Source organism: Callorhinus ursinus, unplaced genomic scaffold (genome assembly GCF_003265705.2).
Source record: "Callorhinus ursinus isolate GAN/ISIS: 27379988/994484 unplaced genomic scaffold, GSC_fseal_2.0 scaffold5, whole genome shotgun sequence".
NCBI lineage: Eukaryota > Metazoa > Chordata > Mammalia > Carnivora > Otariidae > Callorhinus > Callorhinus ursinus.
The window spans coordinates 65,259,272-65,266,326 of record NW_027397067.1 but is presented as its reverse complement, the minus strand read 5'-3'; positions in this window follow the sequence as shown (position 1 = coordinate 65,266,326).

The following is a 7,055-nucleotide window of genomic DNA, read 5'->3' as shown; positions in this document are numbered from 1 at the left end:
ACCACCCCTTCTTTATCCATTCATCTGTCGATGGACATCTTGGCTCTTTCCATAGTTTAGCTATTATGGACATTGCTGCTATAAACATCGGAGTGCACAAACCCCTTTGGATCCCTACATTTGTAACTTTGGGGTAAATACCCAGTAGTGCAATTGCTAGGTCATATGGTAGCTCTATTTTCTTTTTTTTTTTTTTTAATTTTATTTATTTATTTGAGAAAGAGAGAATGAGAGAGAGCATGAGAGGGAAGAGGGTCAGAGGGAGAAGCAGACTCCCTGCTGAGCAGGGAGCCTGATGTGGGACTCGATCCTGGGACTCCAGGTTCATGACCTGAGTCGAAGGCAGTCGCTTAACCAACTGAGCCACCCAGGCACCCGGTAGCTCTATTTTCAACTCTTTGAGGAACCTCCATACTGTTTTCCAGAGTGGCTGTGCCAGCTTGCATTCCCACCAACAGAGTAGGAGGGTTCCCCTTTCTCCACATCCCCGCCAACATCTGTCGTTTCCTGACTTGTTAATTTTAGCCATTATGACTGGCGTGAGGTGATATCTCATTGAGGTTTTGATTTGGACTTCCCTGATGCTGAGCGATGTTGAGCACTTTTTCATGTGTCTGTTGGCCATTTGGATGTCTTCTTTGGAAAAATGTCTGTTCATGTCTTCTGCCCATTTCTTGATTGGATCGTTTGTTCTTTGGGTGTTGAGTTTGATAAGTTCTTTATAGATTTTGGATACTAGCCCTTAATCTGATATGTCATTTGCAAATATCTCCTCCCATTCTGTCGGTTGTCTTTTGGTTTTGTTGACTGTTTCCTTTGCTGGGCAAAAACTTTTTATCTTGATGAAATCCCAATAATACATTTTTGCCTTTGCTTCCCTTGCCTTTGGCGATGCTTCTAGGAAGAAGTTGCTGTGGCTGAGGTCAAAGAGGTTGCTACCTGTGTTCTCCTTTAGGATTTTGATGGACTCTTGTCTCACATTGAGGTCTTTCAACCACTTTGAGTCTATTTTTGTGTGTGGTGTAAGGAAATGGTCCAGTTTCATTCTTCTGCATGTGGCTGTCCAATTTTCCCAACACCATTTGTTGAAGAGACTGTCTTTTTTCCACTGGACATTCTTTCCTGCTTTGTTGAAGATTAGTTGGCCATAGAGTTGAGGGTTCATTTCTGGGCTCTCTATTCTGTTCCATTGATTTATGTGTCTGTTTTTGTGCCAATACCATACTGTCTTGATGATGACAGCTTTGTAATAGAGCTGGAAATCTGGAATTGTGATGCCACCAGCTTTGCTTTTCTTTTTCAACATTCCTCTGGCTATTCGGGGTCTTTTCTAGTTCCATACAAATTTTAGGATTATTTGTTCCATTTCTTTGAAAAAAGTTGATGATATTTTGTTTTTTTGTTTGTTTTTTTAAAGATTTATTTATTTGACAGAGACATGGAGAGAGAGGGAACACAAGCAGGGGGAGTGGGAGAGGGAGAAGAAGGCTTCCCACGGAGCAGGGAGCCCAATGCAGGGCTCGATCCCAGGACCCTGGGATCATGACCTGAGCCGAAGGCAGACACTTAATGACTGAGCCACCCAGGTGCCCCTACAATATTTGTTCTTCCAATCCATGAACATGGAATGTTTTTCCATTTCTTTGTGTCTTCCTCAGTTTCTTTCGTGAGTATTTTATAGTTTTCCGAGTACAGATCCTTTGCCTCTTTGGTTAGATTTATTCCTAGGTATCTTATGATTTTGGGTGCAATTGTAAATGGGATCGACTCCTTAATTTCTCTTTCTTCTGTCTTGTTGTTGGTGCTTAGGAATGTCACTGATTTCTGTGCATTGATTTTATATCCTGCCACTTGACTGAATACCTGTATGAGTTCTAGCAGTTTTGGGGTGGAGTCTTTTGGGTTTTCCACATATAGTATCATATCATCTGTAAAGAGTGAGAGTTTCCTTCTTCTTTGCTGATTCGGTCACCTTTTATTTCTTTTTGTTGTCTGATTGCTGTGGCTAGGACTTCTAATACTATGTTGAATAGTAGTGGTGATAGTGGACATCCCTGCCGCATTCCTGACCTTAGTGGGAAAGCTCTCAGTTTTTCCCCATTGAGAATGATATTCACTGTGGGTTTTTCATAGATGGCTTTTATGATATTGAGGTATGTACCCTCTATCCCTATACTCTGAAGAGTTTTGATCAAGAAAGGATGCTATACTTTGTCAAATGCTTTTTCTGCATTTGAGAGGATCATATGGTTCTTGTTGAGAGGATCATATGGTTCTTGTTCTTTCTTTTATTAATGTGTTGTATCACATCGATTTGTGGATGTTGAACCAACCTTGCGGCCCAGGGATAAATCCCACTTGGTCGTGGTCAGTAATCCTTTTAATGTACTGTTGGATCCTATTGGCTAGTATTTTGGTGAGAATTTTTGCATCCATGTTCATCAAAGATATTGGTCTGTAATTCTCCTTTTTCATGGGATCTTTGTCTGGTTTGGGGATCAAGGTAATGGTGGCCTCATAAAATGAGTTTGGAAGTTTTCCTTCCATTTCTATTTTTTGGAACAGTTTCAGAAGAATAGGTATTAATTCTTCTTTAAATGTTTGGTAGAATTCCCCTGGGAAGCCATCTGGCCCTGGGCTTTTGTTGGGAGATTTTTGATGACTGCTTCAATTTCCTTGGTGGTTATAGGTCTGTTCAGGTTTTCTATTTCTTCCTGGTTCAATTTTGGTAGTTGATACATCTTTAGGAATGCATGCATTTCTTCCAGATTATCTAATTTGCTGGCATAGAGTTGCTCATAATATGTTCTTATAATTGTTTGTATTTCTTTGGTGTTGGTTGTGATCTCTCCTCTTTCACTTATGATTTTATTTATTTGGGTCATTTCTCTTCTTTTGATAAGGTCTGGCCAGGGGTTTATCCTTTAGGTGTAGGGTTAGGTTGTGTAAGAGACCTTTCTTGTTTCTTGAGAAAGGCTTGTATTGCTATATACTTTCCTCTTAGGACTGCTTTTGCTGTATCCCAAAGATTTTGAACTGTTGTGTTTTCATTTTCATTGGTTTCCATGAATTTTTTTAATTCTTCTTTCATTTCCTGGTTGACCCATTCCTTCTTTAGTAGGATGCTCTTTAGCCTCCATGTGTTTGAGTTTTTTCCGACTTTCCTCTTGTGATTGAGTTCTAGTTTCAAAGCATTGTGGTCTGAAAATATGCAGGGAATAATCCCAATCTTTTGGTACCAGTTGAGACCTGATTTGTGACCTAGGATGTGATCTATTCTGGAAAATGTTCCATGGGCACTAGAGAAGAATGTGTATTCCGTTGCTTTGGGGTGGAATGTTCTGAATATGTCTGTGAAGTCCATTTGGTCCAGTGTGTCATTTAAAGTCTTTATTTCCTTGTTGATCTTTTGCTTAGATGATCTGTCCATTTCAGTCAGGGGGGTGTTAAAGTCCCCCACTATTATTGTATTGTTGTTGATGTGTTTCTTTGCTTTTGTTATTAATTGCCTTATATAATTGGCTGCTCCCATGTTAGGGGCATAGATATTTACAATTGTTAGATCTTCTTGTTGGATAGACCCTTTAAGTAGGATATACCCCCTCACTTTCAACCTGGAGGTGTCTTTGGGTCTAAAATGAGTCTCTTTCAGATTCCATATCCATGGGTCTTGTTTTTTTATGCAATCTGATAGCCCGTGTCTTTTGATTGGGGCATTTAGCCCATTTACATTCAGGGTAACTATTGAAAGATATGAATTTAGTGCCATTGTATTGCCTGTAAGGTGAGTGTTACTGTATATCGTCTGTGTTCCTTTTGGTTCTATGTTACTTTTAGGCTCTCTCTTTGTTTAGAGGACCCCTTTCAATATTTCTTGGAGGGCTGATTTCGTGTTTGTAAATTCCTTTAGCTTTTGTTTGTCCTGGAAGATTTTTATCTCTCCTTCAATTTTCACTGACAGCCTAGCTGGATATAGTATTCTTGGCTGCCTATTTTTCTCATTTAGTGCTCTGAATATATCATGCCTGTCCTTTCTGGCCTGCCAGGTCTCTGTGGATAGGTCTGTTGCCCATCTAATGTTTCTACCATTGTAGGTTACAGATCTCTTCTCCCGAGCTGCTTTCAGGATTTTCTCTTTGTCTCTGAGACTTGTAAGTTTTAGTATTAGATGTCGGGGTGTTGACCTATTTTTATTGATTATGAGGGGGGTTCTCTTTGCCTCCTGGATTTTGATGCCTGTTTGCTTCCCCTAATTAGGGAAGTTCTCCACTATAATTTGCTCCAATATACCTTCTGCCCCTCTTTCTTCTTCTTCTGGGATCCCAATTATTCTAATATTGTTTCATCTTATGGTATCATTTATCACTCGAATTCTGCCCTTGTGATTTAGTAGTTGTTTATCTCTCTTTTTCTTCGTTTCTTTATTTTCCATCATTTGATCTTCTATATCACTAATTCTGTCTTCTGCCTCATTTATTCTAGCAGTTAAAGCCTCCATTTTTGATTGCACCTCATTAATAGCCTTTTTGATTTCGAGTTGGTTAGATTTTAGTTCTTTCATTCCTCCAGAAAGGGATTCTCTAATATTTTCCATGCTCTTTTCAAGCCCAGCTAGTATCTTTAAAATCATCATTCTGAACTTTAGTTCCGACATCTTACTAATGTCCGTATTGATTAGGTCCCTGGCATTTGGTACGGCCTCTTGTTCTTTTTTTTGAGGTGATTTTTTTCCATCTTGTCATTTTGTCCAGAGGAGAATAGATGAATGAGAGAACAAAATGCTAACAGGGTAAGAACAATCCTAGAAAAATATATGTAAATAAATCAGAAGAGACCTGGAACTGGGGGAAAAGAAAGGGAAAGAAAGAAAAAAGAAAAAAAAAAGAAAAAGATAAAAAAAAGAAAAAGAATATGATCAAATATGATCAGGGTGGTGCATAGATCAGTGCCACACACTAGATTTTGGGCGTATTTTGGTCTGTTAGAAGAAACTGCCTCCCAAAACTTTAAAGAATGAAAAGCTTATATATGTACAAAAATAAGGGTAAATACGATGAAGGGAGGGAATATGACTGTAAAGATGAAAATTATAAAAGTTTTATAAAAGGAATTGAGAAGTTAAGAAGTTGGTTGAAAAAAGAAAAGGGAAATTTAAAAAAATTAAAAAGGGAGAGAATATGATCAGGCAGGAGACTAGAACAAAACCATACAGTAGAGATTTAGGGTATATTTTGGTCTTTTAGAAGAAACTGGATACCAAAATTTTAAAGAGAGAACAATATATATATATATATATATACACACACACACACACCAAAAATAAGGTTAACTACTATGAAGGGATAGAATATGACTCTAAAAATGAAAAAAAAAGTTTTTATAAAAGGGATCGATAAGATGTTGGTTGAAAAAGGTAAAAAGAAAAATTCAAAAAAAGAAAAGAAACTTTGAAAGACTAAAGAGTCAGGGGGAAAAGGCCATAGATTCTATGTGTGGTATTCTCCTAGTGCTGGAGTTCTGCCGTCATTGATGGGTAAACTTGGTCATGGCCGGCTGTTCTTGCTGATCTTCTGGGGGAGGGGCCTGTTGCCGTGGTTCCTAAATGTCTTTGCTGGAGGCGGAATTGCCCCACCCTTGCCGTCTGGGCTGAGTAATCTGCCCCGGTTTGCTCTCGGGAGCTTTTGTTCCCTGCAAGCTTTCCGTACAGCTTTGGAGGATGAGAGTGAAAATGGCAGCCTCCCAGTCTCCCCCAGAGGACCCGAGAACTCAGGGCCCTGCTCCTCAGTGTGCCCCCAGAGAAAAGCAGTCAATCACTCCTGTCTCCCTGGTCTCTGGCCGCACTCTGTGCTCACCCGGCCTGTGACCGAGCGTTTCTATCTCTGGCACAGGACCCTGCGTGGAGTCTCCAAACCCAGCAGATCCCTGTGGTGCGCTCCCGCGCCGCTCCTCTCGGGGGAGGAAGGGGAGTCTCCCTGTATCCGCCGCTTGTTGGGTCCCTGCTGGAGGAGCAGTGGCCCGACTGTGCCCGGATCATGGTTTATGGCAACCCCGAGCTGAGAGCCCGCACCTCAACTGCTGTAGCTGGCTTCCCCGCTCCGATCCCTGGGAGCTCTGCTGCACTCAGGCACCCCAGGTCTTTCTGTGACCCCGAGGGTCCTGAGACCACAGTGTCCTGCGAGGGCTGCACCCCCCCCCCCCCCCCCCGCTTAGCCACTGGATTGATGTCCCTCAGCGGAGCCAACTTCTAAAATTCCGCCTTTGTGCTCCGCGGCTCTATCACTTGCCAGAAGTGGCTGACGGAGGCCCCCTCCCCTGCGTCTATCTTCCCAAATATCACCTCAGATTCATTTCTCCACACGTCCTGCCTTCCAGAAAGTGGTTGCTTTTCTGTTCAGAGAGTTGTTGCTATTCTTTTCTTTGATCTCCTATTGAGTTCCTAGGTGTTCAGAATGGTTTGATCCCTATTCAGCTGAATCCCTGAGACCAGACGAAATTTAGGTCTCCTACTCCTCCGCCATCTTGCTCCTCCTCCCCCATGACAACCTTTCTAAAACAATGAAATTTTTGTTTTAATTCTATCATGTTTTTCTGCACACGTTTTAATAAAATCATTTAAAGATATACACATATATTTTTTCTATATCTCTATCTCCCATTTGGTATCCTTTTGTTTTGGCCAGAAGCACAATCCTTTATGATTACATTTATGAATGACTGGTAGTGGTACATGATCTCAATTTTTGTTTGTCTGAAAATTGTTTCACTTCTCACAAAATTAATAGTTAATTATAGAAAATATAGAAAATCTTACAGAAAACGCATATTATCACGTGTAGGCAATTTTCACTTTGAATGTTTTCAATATGTACAAATTTCAGGAATCATTGTTAACATCAGTCTCCCATCAACACATTTCAAATTTCAGTTACCGCATTATATTAAATGTGAATAATTGCATAAAATATAAACTTGCAGCTAGCTCTTAATTCCACAGGTGATTGTTAATAACAAATTGAAACTCATGATTAGTGAACAATCATATCACTTCTTTCCAA